Source organism: Dipodomys ordii, unplaced genomic scaffold (assembly GCF_000151885.1).
Source record: "Dipodomys ordii isolate 6190 unplaced genomic scaffold, Dord_2.0 Scaffold29, whole genome shotgun sequence".
Taxonomy (NCBI): Eukaryota; Metazoa; Chordata; class Mammalia; order Rodentia; family Heteromyidae; genus Dipodomys; species Dipodomys ordii.
Window position 1 is genome coordinate 7,193,571 of NW_012267245.1, and position 18,687 is coordinate 7,212,257.

Consider the following 18,687-nt stretch of genomic DNA (forward strand, 5'->3'; position numbering starts at 1 on the left):
CACACACACGCACACACACACACACGCACACACACATGCACACACACACGCACACACACACACACGCACACACTGCTCGCAGGCGCACGCTAACAATCTGGGGTGAGTGGATCTGGTGGGGGGGACGGTGGACGCTGATTAGACACATTAGGAGGAAACGATTACTACTTTCCTAACTTGGACTGTGAATTTTCCAGCCTGACTTCGGGAGACCTTCTGTGCACTCCCATCACTGGGGCTGCAGTAAAACATTCGCTTGAGTGAAATTCACCAAAGGCCAGGCGCCGTAGCGCCTTGCAGAAGTGTACCTGTAAGCACCAGGGTTATGACCTGTACCTATACCTATACCCATGCCTTTCGGAAAGGATCAGTGACCTGTCAGGACACTGGAATGTATAAAATTGGCGTATCGCATGTTAAAGCAGTTCCTCAAGAACTGGGCCGGATAGATCAAGTATGTGTCTTCCTTTCCTCAAGAATCCAATTATTTTCACTTAGATGAAATTCCTGCATACCCAGAGTTAGATAGGACTGAGCGAAACAAAGGGTGTGACTTCAAAGCTAGTCGACGTACACCGCCATCCTCACATTTCAACAGCACGGTGTGTTACACCTTCGAGAGCCGTCTTCTCATTATGACAAACAACAGAGGGGGAGCTGCATTGTTCGGATAAGAAAAGGACGGGCCATTTCAGTTATTGGCGGAGCAAAGATCCGCACAAAGAAATGGGACTGGCGCAGCAGCCGGGCTCGCAAACAACCTTCTCCTCATAACAATGTGATTGGAAGTTCAGCTTAAACTGCCAACCATGACTTTGATTATTTTTTTTTCCTATGCGCAAACAAATGGACGCTTATTTAAAATCCGGGCTGCAGAAAGAACGGCTGCTAACACCCAAATCCATCCTCCACGCTCATTTCCAAAATTAGTGACTGGGCCTACCCCTCGGCTAACCCTCGCTACGCTACCACTGACTGCTTCTCGTTCAAGTCCCCAAAAGGTTTATCCTCCTTCCTCGAGTTAGAATGTTCTGAAGGAAACTTGCCAGGCCTGGCATTTTCTGATAGCATAAATAAAGACTTGGTGTAAGCAAAGGCCTCCCCTCACAAAGCTCTGCTTGGATTTCTTCTGCATGTTCCTGTAAAGTGAAATCGCACAGCCCAACTTAAATCCAGACTCAGAAACCTACACAGAGTCTTGCTGAGAAGAACTGCAGCCCAGGGTCCTACCGGATGCCCGCGTGGGGGCCCGCGTGGAGCGCTAGCTTGTCTGAACCTCAAACTTGAAAAACTATTAGTGGTTAGGAATATGTCCAGTTTTGCGTCTGCTGAACTCATTACAATTTCTTCCTGATATTTCCAGGATGGGGAGACACGATTCATCACCAACAGAAGAGTCTGGATAGGGAAAATAAAAAAAGAGGGAGCAGGAGGAAAAGAAAAATTCTCTCCTGCGTATAAATCACCTTGTGTGTTGTTCCCAGTACCTACGGAGGATTGGCTCTAAGACCCTAATGTTACCACGATCTACAGATACCGAACGCTTCTGTAAAATCACACAGTGTCTGTGTACAACCCACCCACCTTCTCCTGCATACTTTTAAAATGATTTCTGGACTACGTATAATGCTTGCTACGGCGTAATTGCTGTGTGAATAGTTGTCTTCTCTTGTTACGGTCTTTATGAGCACACACGGGTTGGGGGGGAGCTTCCTAGTAACGGGTTTGTACCTATGTACAATAAACCCCCCTCTCGGCCACCCCCACTCACCCTTCCAAAACCATTTCAACTGCTGCCATTGCTTTGGCTCTCTTGCATGCAAATAACTCCCTCCACCGCAAATGAGCGGCCAACGGGATGTAGGTAATATTACTGGACAATGAGTTTTAATCCGAGGCCGGCGGGGTCTACGCATACAGACCCTGTGGGTTTAGCGGGCTGAATCATGATGTTTTTAAAATCTCACCTGTGGCACCAGATCTCAGCACATGAACCAGAAAGGGCTTTCACCAGTTTAGGTTTCGTCAGAGACGCACCAAGGAAAATACGCGAGCGACGGGGCGCTGGCTCAGTGAGGAAGAATACAGGCAGAGCAGCATCCAGAGCGGGGGTTTCTCATATTGTGGACAGATCAGTCACTACGAGACAGTTCGTGATCTGGACCCAAGGCAAGATCAAAGCGCACGGAGAGCTCCGGAAGTCCAGCTGGACCTGAAAGGCGTTTCTGAAGTCGCATTCAAGAGACGGGAGCCGTTCGCTTATCTGTGCCGCGCACTCCGTTTCCTTCCCCGTGAGGCCAGGGAATCTCACCAGATTCTCTTCCTACTGATTGCCCATCTTGGGATCTTAGGTATAGTCTCAGGCCCCTCTTATGCTTTAACAAAGATCCGTGCCGATGTACTGCCTAGCTTTAGTTTAGTTTCATGTTCTTAATAATTTCTACGTTCTTAAGTAATTTCTATGTCATACACATATGTGTATATTTATATTTATACATCTTCAGATATAGATGAAACACGGAAAGTTGAAAAATAGATGGGTGCTCACAGGAGAAGGTTGGACTGACAAGGAAGGTGAAGTAAGGGTCAACTGTGGTCAAAATAAACTCTCTACGACTGTGAAAATGCAGCGATGGATCCCGGGGAAACTCTTTTGGAGGGGAGGGAGAAGGGGAGGTGTGGACCGATGAGTATTTGGCAGACATCTAAAACTTTGCACGGCGAAATCCCCTGCTCTAATAACTAAAGTGAACTAAGGGGAAAAAAATGCTCCATGACAAGATGCTAAAATATTTGGAAAGCAAAAACCTTAGAGACTATAACGACACAGTATTAAGAGTAAATATTTCTCAGTGTTGATCACAGCAGGATACAGTGTGCCGACCTTCCCAATGATCCGTGTATTATGTTTATAGTTGGAAAGTCACAGTTGACCCTTGGCCTTTTTTCCAGGGGGATATGTCAAATTGGGGCCCTACAATTCCAGTGCGGCTTCCAGACTCCCCGAGAAGGCCGGCATTGCCGCCACCGCCCATACTGCCCAAAGGAATCTAGATTCAAGGCAATTCCCATCAAAATACCAATGGCCACAGACATGCAAGTTAGTCATCTCTAAAATTCACAGGGAACTCCAACAAAAGACCCAGACGAGTCAAAGCTTTTCCTAAAAAGCACGTAGAACAACAAAATAAAGCAAAGGCACCGGCCATACTGACTTCAAACACAGTGCAAAGCTATGTTGACTGAAAGCATCAAGGTACCGGTGTCACCAGAGTCACAAGAGAGGATGCAGACTTAATCCAAGTTCCTACACTCAACCCGTCTTTGACAAAGGCACAAAGACTGTGTAAAGACAGTGCCCTTACTAAGATTTGCGAGCGAAGCTGAATACAGATCAAAAGTCGAGTAAAAAATAGATTTAAAAAACGTCACATAAAAACTGAACGATGAACTTAGTACAAGACAGAGAAGACCTTAAAGTCACTGGTACTGGCCATGATATTTTTTTTAGATTCCCAGAGGCAAAGCCAAATAAAGTAAAAATAAACAAACGGGATATGTGAGCACATGAACTTTTTTGCGCTACAAATGAAGTACATCAATGGACTTGAGATTACCTGCAGAATAAGAGGAAATCTTTATAAACTGTTGATCTGATTATGGATTAATATCAAGAATAAGGAATTCCAAAAAGCAGACAACAAATAATAAGAATTAAAATCGAGGCCATAGAACAAAGTGAATACTTCTCAAACAATGACACATAATGGGGCAATAAATATATGGAAATGCTCTTCTCGTTACTCATCAGGAAAACTCAAGCTAAATTAAACGAGGTAAAAATGGCTACCGTCCCAAAGATGGAAACGTGTGGCAGAGAATTGTTACTCACTGTTGGTGGGGAGATGTACAACAATGTAGACACTATGGAAGACGCCGTGGAGACCCTCCAGGAACACATGATTCCACTGTTCTACTGTTGAGTATATAGTTGAGGAGATAAAACCATAGTTCCAGAAAGACACCTGCACGCTGTTGATGGTAGCACTCCAAAACTGGCCAAAGGTGGAATTCACCCAAACGTCCATCGGTGGACCTGTGGTGTCTACGCACAACGCACACATTCCATCTTTAACAATGCACGAAATCCGGACCTTTGCAGCTATAGGGCTGGAACTGAAGGCTACAGTTACGTTACAAATCCCACATCTGTAAGGGGTGCCGACATGTGGGTATAATGGCGGATTTAGCTCTGAGTTTTCTACAGCGCAGTGGGGGTAACTAGTAGTTTAAAAATAATCCCTTGTGTATTTCGAAATGACTAGAAAAGCACAAAATTCCCCACACGCAACATGATTGATGCTCGAAGCCGCGGACATACTCATTGCTTTGATTTTGTCACTACATACGGATCTACAAACAGATATATCATCCGCATACAGTGGAGCAGTCCTGTAATCCCAGCACGTGAAAAGATGAGGTTGGAGGATCTTACGTTTGAGGCACATAGCCAGAAAGAAGGGAGTCGCCCCAGTGGTAAGGAAACAGGAAGACCAGGGAAAGAATATATTAAGTGAAGTAAGCCAGACCCAAAGAAAAGTGGGTTCCATGGTTTCCCTCGTGTATAATAACTAGAATATCTATGATCTTCTAACTGGGGATCTCAATAACACAATTGCTAAGTGCACAAGAACATATGTAATGAAGCCTATCAACACGAACTCCAAGAACTGGAAACAAGAAGTTCTCATTATGTCCTCTATGTAGTTATTTCTTTTTTTTTCTTCTCTTTTAGTTTTCTGTACCCTTTGTCTTGTATATAAATTTATTTGATCTGTGGAAGAGAAAGGGAATCACAGAAACAGCACAACAAAGCATGGCCTAATGCAACAATGACACTCACCAGACACTATGTTAGAAATGAACTTTACAACTTGGGGGGAAGGGGGTGGTGAGGGGTAAATGGCAGAAAATGAGGGAGGGGGTAACTGTCTAAAAACAAATATACGCATTACCTTACTTAGGCAACTGAACCCCCGTTCATCATCTTTACTGCGAAGATATGAAAAATGAAAACAGACCCAAAGGATGACAAAATAAAATTCATTAAAAAAAATAGAGATTATTTCAAAACGTATGGCTAGAAACACCCAAGAAGAGAAAGGACTCTGAGCCCGTCCAACAATCACGAAAGACAAACCCTAGATGCACGTATGTTTTTTTCCCTAGAAATGTGCGTATTTCCCGGAACGAAAGATAAATAACCAGTGGTCATTTATCTTAGACTGCTGTGGGGTTAGTCTCGTCTCGGTAACACGCCAGGAAATATTCAGAATGGCGGAGGCCTTTGTGAGGCAGGCTTTAGAAAACAGCCCAGTGTAAAGAACATTAAATCCCACGGCAGCCCTGGCTGTGGATACTGGTGTGGTTTATACGATAACCATCTCCTTACCTACCTCTTCTCACCTGCGTCTGACCAGGGGGGACGGGTTAGCCGCTCAGTCGGGAAGGAGAGAGAAAAAGGCAGCATGGAGCAGCAGACCCAGGGGGATGAACGGCTCCATTCCTCCCTTCCCTCTCTCCTCCACGCCCGCGCTCACACACCGGGCCGGCCGGCCTGCGGGATGGGGTCTGGGGGGTAGAATCACCCCTCCTGGGCGGCCACCCATGTGCCAGTCTGCTGGTGGCCATCTTGGTGACCATGAGCAGACACTGTCCGGGAGAGACGTGGTGCCTTCGCTTTCCTGTTCTCTTGCTCCTTTGATCGCCTTTGCTGTTCTTAGACAGCTTTTAGGCCCGACTACGGAATCGGCCGACGTGGTGAATACTGTCCTGAATTTTGCCTTCCATGAATCAATCCCTTCTAGGCGGAAAAGGGTATGTTTAAGCATGTCGTGAGTATATTTACGCACGTTTTATTGAAAAATGTGAAGCGATGAGAAGTTTTCGTTTCATCTTTTAAAAAAAAAAAAATTCAGACAAAAGAATTCTTCGTGTAGCCAATCAAAGGCGATTGTCCTGAAGTAAGGATCAGCTTCCCATTGCGTCCACTAGGTGCCCTGGGTAAGGACTTGCGGACAATTTACCCCAACCATACCCCCCCCCACCCCCTCGCACCATCCTCCCGAACTGCTCTCTTCTTAACACAAGTGCAGTTTATTTTCCAAGCTCCTGGTTCAGACACACATTTGGAAAGGACTCCGCCGATCACGTTTAAGCGGCTGGAGGCTGCTCTCGGTGGGGTTCAAGTGCCGTTGCGCTTCTGAATTATTATTTCAATCCGGGCCTCACACAAATGGCCCTGAAGAAGGACGCAGCAAAGGGCATGGGCAGGCAGTGTAGAGCCTGCGGGGTCGGGGCGCACAGGGTCAGCGTTTTCCTTTCCACCGCGCATCCTGTTTGTTCAGAAGTGACAAACCCTGGGCTTGGCCCAGGCCACAGACGAACAACCAGACGAAAAATGCAAAGCAGTCCAGACAACTGATGAAGAGTCAAGTTTGGGACAATCGCATCGCCCGGACACCTGCCTGAGGCTGGCGCTATTAGATGGCTTTCCTTACCCCCTGGATATCTATTAGATGGCTTCTAACCCCTGGCTCTCTGTTCATGGCTTTCCTAACCCCTGGCTATCTGTTAGATGGCTTTCCTTACCTCTTCCTAGGTAATGACACACACACATTAAAAAAAGATGAGGGATAACATTTACCTTTTGATAATATTTTAGTGTGTCAAAATAAAGTTTGAATACAGATAGGTAAAACGGCCATGAAAGGCTTTAAAAAACAGCAGCTATATTGTCCAAATAAAGAAGAACATGGTTCTGCATGAAACTGCAGAGCTTCTACAAGGCAGAGGACATAGCTAGCAAGATCAACAGAAAGCCCACGGACTGGGAGAAGATCTTCACTAGCCATACAACAGACAAGGGTCTCATATCTAAAATATAGTTAGAACTCAAAAAACTAAACCCCACAACAACAAATCCTCAAAGAAACAACTGCCCAATAAATAATGGGCGAAAGACTTAAATAGAGACTTCTCTGAAGAGGAAATAAGAATGGCTAATACACACATGAAGAAATACTCAACCTCTCTAGCCATAAAAGAAATGCAAATCAAGACAATGCTGAGATTCTACCTCACCCCAATTAGAATGGCTATAATCAAGAACTCTAATAACAACAGATGCTGGAGGGGATGTGGACAGAAGGGAACCTTACGTCATTGTTGGTGGGAGTGTAAACTTGTCCAACCACTTTGGAAAGCAGTATGGAGGTTCCTCAAAAGACTCCACATAGAGCTCCCCTATGACCCAGCAATCCCACTTTTGGGCATTTACCCAAATGATCACAAACAAGACCACACTAAAGCTACCAGCACAACCATGTTTATTGCAGCATTATTTACCATAGCTAAGATATGGAACCAACCCAGATGCCCCTCAGAAGATGAATGGATCGAGAAAATGTGTGTGTGTGTGTGTGTGTGTGTGTGTGTGCTCACACACAATGGAATTCTATGCCTCTGTCAGAAAGAATGACATTGCCTCATTTGTTAGGAAATGGAAATATTTGGAAAAAATTATATTAAGTGAAGTAAGCCAGGCCCAAAGAAACATAGTTCCCATGGTTTCCCTTGTTTTCAGTGAGTAGTACAAGCAGACAAGGTCAAAGGCCATGTACACATGACCATATGAGATAATGTTAAGCAAAATGTACCCCAAGACAGGGACACACGAGGTTTTTGTTTTTCTTTCTTTCTTGCTAGTGTTTTTAATGTACTTACGTCTTCAGCCGCCGCTCCCTCTCCTCAGCCTCCCGGTATCTCCCAACACGTCCCGAGGCAGGGCTCACGCCGCACGACTGCCAGGCCCAGGAGGGTCACGGGTCCCCGGGTCAGGGGTAGGAGGGGTCCAGTGGCAGAGGGATTCCTGCTCCAGGCTCCCCCCCCCGACCCCCCAGGAGGAGGTCTGGAAGACGTAGAGTCTCCGCGTGTTCGCAAGATTGACTTCTGCCGTGTAACTAGATTCCCGTCCCGTCCTGTCACAAAGCCTTCTTAAATCCTGCCGCCCGGGGCTGGCCGCCTCCTTCTCCAACCTTCCGCAAAGGAGAATGAGAACGAGCCACACGCGCAAAGCCGTGTGTGGAGTTGCTTTCCGTCCAGGTGGCGTCACGGGCCGCCAGCCGCGCCGCACCCCTGAGCCTTCCTGCTGCTCTTCGGGGATCTCACCATCTTCCTCCCCCGAGGACCCGGGTAAAACTTAGCCGAGTGATCGGAGTTGCCCAGCCTGCGCCAGTGTCAGGCGACCGCAGCCTGGGACGCTCGGGAGTGGGGCCCTGGTGTGCGTCACACGGTGAACAGCCCAAATCACACCACGAGGCTGGGGGAGCGGATGAACGGACGAGGGACAGGGGACAGACAGACGCAGCCAGGAACAGGCTGTCCACATGGGATACCTCTCCCTGACCCGTGTGCGAGCGTAGGTCTCTGTGTGTGATTATCTGGTAGGAATCATGTCCTCTGCCGCTCTGGCCTGGTGCACCGTGCTCAGTACGGTATTTCCCAGGCCCACCCTCCTCTCCTCCTCTCCTTCAAGCTGCGGGGAATGAACCACAGCAGCTTCTCCCTGACGGCCCGACTGAGACCGAAGCTCATCCCCAAGGCCGGGCCTTGAATTCACCACAGTCAGACCGCGCCTCCTCCCTCCCGCTGCCCCGCCACCACAGCTCCTCTCTGGTCCCCCGGAGGCCACCGCCACACCAGAGCCGAACCTCCGCCCCGGCCTGGCCTCCAGAGCCGCCTCCTGCCGCTACTGGTTCTAGATCATACGACAGTCATTAAAAAAAAAAAAACCCAACTCATGACAGGTGTCCTCGGTCGCTGCGACCGGCCGCGAGCTTCCAGAAAATGCGCATTCCTGCGTTCTTCCCGTGAATCAGAGATTTCCAAGGACTAATGATTTTTCTAGAAAAAAAAATATCCCGATGATTTCAATTTTTATTTGAATGATATCTTTAAAAATGTAATGAGAAAAGCCATTCATTACCCTCCGAAGCCAGCCGTTAATAGAATTTCATTCTGCGAGTCGTGCTAAAATACATCTGAAAATAAAACTAAAATGGATCTCCTTTATCTCATTTAAAAAGTTAGCCTTTTATCGTGGCAACAAAACAATTTATTGATGCTAATAAAAAGCTTTCCAAAGTTCTGATATTCTATATTCTATCTCGCTAATGAGAAAATGATACTACATAAATTATATCATCGGTCTTTTCTTTTTCAGTCCTAGAGAATTAAACCCATGGCCTTGCAAACACTAGGCAAGTTCTCTTCCACTGAGCTACATCTCCAGCCTTTGATTTGTTTATTATGGGTTCTGCTGATGTAGCTCAGGGTAGCTTAAAACACAATCCTCCTGTCTCAGCCTCCTAAGTGCTGGACTAACACCGGCATACACCTCGATGTCTGGTACCCATTGCATACAAATACCCCCCCCCACACACATACATGCGCGCGTGACACACATTTGTGAATTAACTAAAACTTAGAAAAATATGCATCATAAATCTGGGTTATATACTGCACACAAATGAGAAGTGAATTTTTTCTTCAGTTGAATCTAATTAAGTCTAATTGGATCTGTGAAATGAAAGTTTTTAATGTTGAATCTATAGCTTGTGTATGCACAGTTAACCAAATCGTAGATGAAAGAGATAGAAATTAATGAGTTTCTCCAGACAGCAACTTGAGTATCGTCATAATTAAAGAGTTAGGTAGAGCTAATCTACTAACTTTGTTTTTAATTAGTTACTTATTGAAATCCCTTCTCTGTCAGCAGTTAGTTCCTAGAATTAGGTTTCCCTGTTAGCTCTCTGGTTTTATTGAGTTAAATGGGGTACTTTTGCCAGCAGTCAGGAGGAGTTTTAGAAGTTTGTTCTCAAGTTCTATAAAGAGCCTGGGGGAGGAGAGCCATTAAACCCTCTGTACTTTTCATTCAGGAAACACTGGGCCACCTCCTGCCAGGCCGAGGGAGGTTCGTGCTGCACAAGCACAGGACCAGGCCCTCATCCTAGACACGGCGATGGAGGAACGCCGCCTCCTTTAAACAAACCATTCACCCTGATTTCCCAGCGCGCACTCCTGCATCGACAAAACCAACGAGTAACTGTGGCTCGCACACACGCACAGGGCTGATTTTTATGTATCAGGTTTGCTAGAGGGACGCGAGGTTTTTAGATGACCAGAAACAGAAAGAGCTTTAAAGAAAGTCTGTTAAATAAAACAAAGACAATGGCGCGACCGTCGGAGGGGGTTTGGGGGAAGAGAGGCCTTCAACTGTCACGGGAGACCCGAAGAGCAGGGTGATGCACAAGTACAGGTGTTTATACATATACACACACACACACACACATACATATACACATGTGTGTGTGTGTCTGTGTGTATACATGCTTTTATGCGTGTATATAAACACCGCATAGTGACACCTACCAAAAGTTGTTCTCAAAGACTAATACCGACAGGGCAAATCTGATCAACGTGTTTGGAAGGTGTTATTTTTAGGCGGCTTACCCACAAACGTGCTGTAAGTGTAGCTGGGGTGGGGAGTTCGAGGAGAAGGCAGGGCTTTGCCGCCGGACCCCGGGCTCCCCCCCGGGGGACACACCGCACGCCAGGATCCTCCGCCAGCCCCCGGGACGGCCGCGCACGGCTCCACCGGCGACAGTGCCAGGCTGGCAGCTCTGTGAGAAGCACTCCCCTCACCAGAGAAAACACTCGCACGTGGGTATGCCCACTCCCAAGCCGCTTCCCGCCGGACACGCCCCCTTTACACAACCAGATCAGTGAATACACTCAGCAAGCCTGCTGCGCAGTCGCCAACAGACACCGAGCAGTTTTTCTTTCCTTCTGATGTTAAAAAATTTGCTGTGTATGCTTTCTCTCTCCTCCCATGATACAAAATGATATTATATATCACATATATGGACTATTCATATAGGAATATATAGATTTACAGATAAATAGCTCTACTATAGCGATACATAAATATATCTATCTCTACCTCTCTATACTAATAGTCCATATATATGATATATAGATATATCTATCTAAATATCTAGCTATTTACCAATTATGTCTATCTCTTATATAGTCCATATATATGATATATACCTATTATATATATCTATTATATAGCCATATACATGATATATATTAAACATATGATGTATATCTATTAATCTATTATATAGCCACTTACACGATATACATAAATATATAATATATTCATACATATATTATATTAATTATATAATGCGCTAATTATGTATTAGTTTTATATTATATAATTTTATAAGGTATAATTATATATTATATTATATATATCATGTATATGGCTATATAATAGATTAATAGACATATAACATATATAGGGACTATATGATATGGACTTTGTAATCTATTGTATAATCCATATACAGGTGATACATTATATATGATGTATTATATATATGATATATATGACATATATGATATATCATATTATATATCACATATATAATTGGTCCTTACGCAATTAATAATTACGATTTTACACATTAAACGATGACCTGTAGGTTTAATGGGCATACCGACAAAAGAGAAAAATCTAGCTGCTTCTGTATAGCTGTGAACTTTAGACATGTTAGAAGCTGAAGGACATAGAGAGGAGTACTTCTCTTCTGCCTGGTTTGTACGCACACCTATTTCCCCTTCCTTGTTTTCACTGTTCACTCTGGTTGGATCTTTCTGTCAGATCCTGATGTATCTACCTATCTGCACACACACATACATCCACTCACCTCTTCCTGGCAAGCTCAATTTGGATAGTAAAGTTGTAACAGGCAAGCGTTGTGTCCTGGGGTGGTAATTACGGTCCATCTTTCGGGGTATAGCTGTGTTCTTTTCTTTCTCCTAGGCATGTTCTGAAAGGCTAATGACTGGCCGTGTTGAGACTAACTGAAAGATATCAAGTGTAACCAGATCAAAGGCAAGATCCCTCACATGTGATTAGGGAATTACACGGCCCTGGCTCCATACAGAATGCCCTGCGTCTGGGAAGCACTGGTGAGAGGGAGCTGGTGTTTGGAAACCACTGAAATCGGAAGCTTCTCTCCTTTCATGAGTGTTTCAAGGAGCGCTTGTCTGTGATGATGAAAAGACCCCATTCGGACCACCAGGCCTGCGGTGCCCTCATTTATCAATCCAGCTGCTACCGCAGCCTCTGCAGAGCCGCAGATTAGCAAACCGAAAGAGACCACGTTTACGTGCTCCTCGGGCCCAGGCCAGCAGGCTGGAAGCTAACATCTGGTTTCAAGGAGAAGAGGGACAGAAGGCTAGGAGATCCAGGCCCGAGCTGGGAGCTTACACCAGCTGGCGATAATTAAATATTAAGAATCGACTGGAATAAGAGTGGAATATGAGGGTCAGCCATAGCAGCAGGAAAAAAAGAACAGTGAGAATTGGTTATGAATCTGATCGGCATTAACCCCCCCAGCCGCTCGCATCTAATGGATGCTTGAAAACCTTCGAAACAGGAGAGCTTCAAATGGCCGTTCAGACCAGGCTGCCAAACACCCTTGTCCATCCCAGGCCAAATCTGACCAGGGAAGAAGAACACGGCGGCGGCTACAGCTGCCCGACGTGAGCCCGCCAACGGTTAACGGAACACGAGACGGGCTGCGAGGTAAAACACTCCAAATGTGCTGGCCTTTGAAGCAGCCAGGAGCCACGGACCTCCAGACAGGACATTCTAAGGAACAGACTTTGGCAGGAAAGACGGCCTTCGCTCCTAATCCCTGTCAGTTTGAACGGCGCTGTCATTTTTTTTTTTTTTACCCCCAAATGCAAGAAAACGAATGTGAGAACCAACCTCTCGCTTTCTCAAAGGAAAAACCTACAATTGGGGCAGATTTCCAGGGAAACACGTTTCCACCGTCACTAAGGAAAGACTACTGTCTCTCTTAAAATTTATTTATTTGACCATTTTATATATATACATATGTATAATACATATATATGTGTATATATGTATAATATATATATACAACACTCTGATCTCTGAAGACCAGACAGTTCCTCAGATTTTAGCACATGCCAAAATCAACCCACCCACCCCCCAAAAAATGTGTAAATGTGGGTGTAGCAGGGACTGGCCCTGGAGACTTGAATCGGGAGGGGAGAGCCGCTCAGCCTTCCCAGGTAAGGTGAACGCGGCCGGTCTCAAGCCACTCTGAAACCGTGGTAAACGCTGACTCACGGTTCTTCAAGAACAGGAGATACGTCCACATTCTATCAACAGCCACCCGCCAACCCCACAGAGAGAGAGAGAGAGAGATGGCCCATGTCCAGGAATTCTGAGTACAAATTCCATAGCTCCAGACTAGCCCTGGCGGAAACGAAGGAGAGACGCATCCCACTGGGAAGAAGCTATACACCCATCACCCTGGCAGGATGGGAACCCCAAAATAGGCGTATTACCTTCCAAGCATGCACCTGAACAAGACAGGAGACCCACACACACACCATGTTAAGAATAACCAGTACCAGTTGCACGCCGACAGCTCACGCCTGTCATCCTGGCTACTCAGGAGGCTGAGATCTGAGGATCTCGGTTCAGAGTCAGCCTGGGCAGGAAAGTCCGTGAGACTCTGATCTCCAAAAGGCTGTGGCCCAAGGGGTAGAGCGCTAACCAAGAACACAAAAACCACAGCAGCTTCCCGGCCCTGAGTCCAGACTCCAGTACCACCAAAACAAAACCTCACACCTTTAAAGGCAAACCAACGGCGGCGGCGTAGTAACGGCGGCCCAGGACAAAGGCCTGGGGGTGAGTGAAGACTTTCACTGAGCCGTTATATTCTAAGTCCAGGGGCCGGGTTCCCGTTGGTGAACAAACGGCGCTACGGCTTCCGCGGGGTCCCGACCACCGTCCGCATCTATGCAGCTCCACAGCCTGGAGGCGGTGGGGCCTTCATCCGACATGCAAACAAGTCCAGCCCCCGGCCGGGGCTCGCCCCTCCACTTCACGGCTGGCGCATCACTACATTTGCTCTTGGAGCTCCACGCCCCAAACCTGACCACCGCCGCTTACGTGGCGGCAAGTCAGCTGGGACCAGAGACGGAACTTGAGCTGTGCGCTGTGACTCTCCCAATCCTTGTCAGGGAAAAAACGCCAGTCTGCGATTGAGATTGGTCACAGTTGGCTGGCAATTAGTCCTTCTGGCTAATATGTCAAGGTATTCATTCTCTAACGTGATCAGGGCCGAGTTCTGATAGGACAAACCAACCCCGCCTCCTGGCTTTTACTTCCACCCCTTACCTTCAAGCCTTCCCTTCAAGGTCACAAATTATTACGCTCGTCGAGATAGCACGCAGAGAGTCTAGTTAATGAGGGAGTCATCTTATTCTCGAAGTGAAAAGCCTGAATTTGTCAATTGAGCTTATTCAAGCTTAAACCAGATCTGAGCTTGAAAAGCTCACGGCATATTGTTTTGCTTATAAATAGTGCCTGACACTTTCCAAATTCAATTTTCTTGAATTCTTACAAAGTCTTAGCATCAGCAAAACCTGGGTCTGGGAGCCTGTCTTCGAACGGCTTAAGGGTAGCTCCGTGTGTGTAGTGTAGTTTTACTTTTGGTTTATCTTTTAAATTGTGACTGCATTTCACAAAGTGGATTAGCTCATTTCTACCATGAATATTACATTATGGAAAATTGGGGGGTTTGTTGGATCCTTTTTTGTTTTGCTTTTGAATGGGAGAAACTATTTTTTTTCTGGTTTTTTGTTTTGGGGATTTCTTTTGTAATCTTCTTAACACAGAAATACTTTTGTAAACTGGCACGTGTCTGTGTCTGTCAAAAAGTCTTTGGAGAGATTTATTCCCGTATTTTTCTGAGCGAATCCACAACCAAGACCTAGGATAAAAATAACAAGCAAACATTTTGCATTTTCAGGTTGGGATTACAGCTACCCATTATTTGTGAAATGTTACTTTTCAAATGTCTTTTCCTAAAACAAGTTGAGTGAGTGCACAAATAATAAATAAAAAGGAAAGAGAAATAGACACCATAATATGAAATCTACTTGGAGGAATGGATTTTAAAAAATAAAAAAAAAAAAAGGAAAAAACAGAGCCAGGTGCTGGTGGCTCACACCTGTCATCCCAGCTACTCGGGAGGCTGATATCTGAGGATCGCTGTTCAAAGCCAGCCCGGGGCAGGAAAGTCCGTGAGACTCTTATCTCCAATAATCCACTAGAAAACCAGAAGTGGTGCTGTGGCTCCAGTGGTAGAGCGCTAGCCTTGAGCTGAAGCGCTGAGGGACAGCGCCCAGGCCCAGAGTTCAAGCCCCATGACTGAAAAACCACCACCACAAAACAAACAAACAAACAAAACCAGAAGAATATACTAGAATTCTGAAGGAAAGCAATTCTGCATGTCTGGAGAGCAAGCCGCATGGGTGGTGGTGCAGACTCCTGGGTCTCCTCTTTGACGGCTCCGCCATCTTCCTTCCAAACCAAGTCAACAGGTGACACAGAGCAACCAGGCCGGACGCTCCCCCACACGGTTCATTTCGCGAGCAGACGGGACGCACCGTGCGTAAATCCGCACGGACGCAGCCAGGGCGGATTTGCAGACATAGCCACGGTTCTGAGCACACGGAAGGAGGGGCCCTTCCAACACCGGCCCCCTCAGTCCCATCCTGAGAGGTGTTCTTTTAAGATTTCATAAACTAGGATGCTACCAGTGCAGAGCCCGCAGGGAAATACGGTATCTCTAAGGACGCGAGCAGAAAATACAAATCAGCAGAGAACGTGTTTACAGATGGTACGGGCAATAAGAAGAGAAGGGAAATAAACATGAGCGGCGGCGGCGTTGGGAATTCTCCCTGACGGCCCTCCCTCCCTCTCGGGTGATTGCCCTGGCAGCTAGCCGGCCGTGTTTTTGAGGATTAGAAGCCTCACGGGTGGTAGAAGGCATTGTCTGTGTTCTTCAGAATAATAAAGTCAATTTACCTTGTGGGTGTATGGGCGGCATCCCTGTCGCTAGGCATCAATAGAGAGCGCGGAGACGCTTTCCTGGACTGCGGGCTGGCCGGCTGGCGACGCTCCGTCACAGCTCCAGCGGGAAGCCATTTCGTTCTTGAGAAGCTGCGTGGCCCGGGTTCTGCTGCTGTTAAGAGAAGAGGCGGCAAAAATACAATCACCGTCTTCATAAGCCCAAGGACGTCACAGAAAAACAACGCAGGCTTTCTAGTGATTTCCGAAAGAGGGGACGAGCCGGGGGTTGGGACTCTGCTCTGTCCACCGTACATGGTCTCCGAAGGCCGGGGTCGCCTGGCAGGACTGGCAAGGAGAGAAAGACGCCGGGCGAGAATCCCACCGTGGCCTCCCCCAGTCCACGGCCTCCCCCAGGCCGCGGCCTCCCCCAGTCTGCGCCTCGCAGCTCCTCCATGCCTGCAAAGCCAGCCGCCAGCCTGGCTGGACCCACATCAGAGCCGCTTCCTGGAAGATGTTTCACCCTTTGCTCGGATTTGCATGCCAGAGGTTGGTCTGTGGAGGGCCGGCCCGGTCCAGCCATGCTCAGGAGGGGGGTTTGGGGGAAGGCCGTGGGATCCGGGGGATCTCTAACCTCACGCGTGAGCTAATCCGTCAATGAGGTGAGGAGGAACAGGCTCACCCACGGGTGACGTTAACGCTCTGACGGCAGGATGGGGAGAGGATGGACACTCCGGGACGGAGGGACCGGCCAGAGGCGGGGAGGTCCCCGAGGGACACACCGCGGACACACTGCCCCTGGCCGGCCCCTCCCTCTCTGCATCCTAGACACCCCGAAGGGAGCGGCGTCCTCTACCGCAGCCTTCCACCTTTAGGATCTGAGGGCCACAAACTCAGAGACTCTGGACTGCCGGGCGCCGGCGGCTCACGCCTGTCGTCCTAGCTACTCGGGAGGCTGAGATCTGAGCATCGCGGTTCAAGGCCAGCCCGGGCAGAAATGTCGCTGTGAGACTCTTTATCTCCAATAAACAAGTCAAAAAAGCCAGACATGGTGCTGTGGCTCACGCAGGAGAACATTCATTAGCCTTGAGCACAGAGAGGCTCAGGGACGGCGCCCAGGCTCTGAGTTCAAGCCCCAGGACCTCCTCCCCCAAAAACAAACAAAAGCAAGCAAGCAAACAAACCAAAAACCCTCTGGCCCATAAGCCAAATAAATGCTGGATTTTTGTGGTAACAGCGGAAAACTCATTAACACTTTCCTCAATCCAAGTACAGAGGCACGTGCAGCAACTTTGCGGGAGGAAGCATGTCGCGTTCGTTTTGTAGGAGTCTGGGCAGAAGGCCGGGGTGCTCGTTTCTCTCCTTTTGGGGGGCGGGGGGGGGTAAAGCGATGTGACAGGCTATGCAGAAATCAGCAGAACGGGATCGGCGGGGGACGAAGGGGAAGGCCGGGCGGGCGGAGGGGAGCTGCCTTGCCGGAAGCTGCTGAGCGTCCCAGACACCGACCGGGCTCCGCAGCCCGCCCGCAAGCTGGGGACCAGTGGGTCACTCCGGTATCCCCGCGTCCGAGGGCCCCGTACGCACACCGCGCCCGTCATGTGAGGATCGGCGAGGGCAGCGTGGAAAGCGACTACATTCCACACGGCGTGCGGCCTGGCGAGACTTGGTGGCAAGGTGGATTGTCTGGGAGCGAGGTGCGTCCTCTGGACACGGCGGAGCCCCGAGCCAGCCGGGAAGGGAGAGGAGCGTGTCTGCCCACACCTGTAACCCCCACTTCTTGGGAGGCTTCCATCGGGGGGTCTGAAGCTGGCCCCAGGCGGCAGGGCTGAGAGTCCTCAACAAAAATGAACTAAAATCAAGAGGGAGGAAAGCCTGGTGCGTGGGGTGGAGCATCTGCCTAGAAGGCACTGGGCCCCACGTACCCTGGGAGGAAAGGAAGCCCAGAACGGAAAAGAAGTGTCTGATTCCTGAGCGTTCTCACAGAAGGACAGACAGACAAGGAGCGGGTACCGCCGTCCACCACACAGTCGGGGGCCACGGTCTCATCTGAAGAAATTAAACACGTTCTGCGTGCGTCCCTGTATTTTTTTTTCCTTCCGATGAGGCAAATTTACATGAGAATATTTTAAAAGGCGGATCATCCACACGCCACCCTTAGGACAGTTCTTAGCAATTCCCCGCACGCCCTTGATGATTCGCACGTTACCTGTGAGAAGGGGCGGCCGGGGGAGCAGTGCCACCAAGCCATGCGTCCGTCCATCCGTCCGTCCGTCCGTCCGTCAGTCCATCCACGGTCTACGGACTATGTCTTTCCTAGGAACGCTTCTCAGAGACCAGTAGAAGGAGTTGGAGGCTCTCTTCCAGCGGGAGGCATGCCTGTGTGTGTGTGTGCACACATGCACGCAGGTGTGTGCACACGCGAGTGTGTAAATGCTGCCGCTCGGGACAGGACAGATCCGACGGGCCAGTGATGTGTAGAAAAGGGATGAAGCCTCGTCAAAGAAGGCAGGATTACAACTTAGCGATACCCGATACGGCGACTGAGGAAGGGCTCACTAAGGCTTAAAGATAGGAGGCCACCAGGCGAAAATCCTGGGGGAGAACATTCCAGAAAAGCAAGCGTGTGCCCGTGTGTTGGGGGGAGGGCTGGAGCA

General features: G+C 48.1%; 1 long non-coding RNA gene across 1 annotated transcript in view; it reads right to left on the reverse strand.

The window, feature by feature from the left end:
- Nucleotides 1-16,183, reverse strand: part of LOC105985496 — a 92,268-nt gene extending 76,085 nt beyond the window's left edge. Inside the window, exon 1 of the long non-coding RNA XR_001175059.1 lies at nt 16,052-16,183. This is a non-coding gene — a long non-coding RNA (uncharacterized LOC105985496). The remainder of the gene's footprint in view (nt 1-16,051) is intronic.
- Between the last annotated feature and the right edge of the window lie 2,504 nt (nt 16,184-18,687).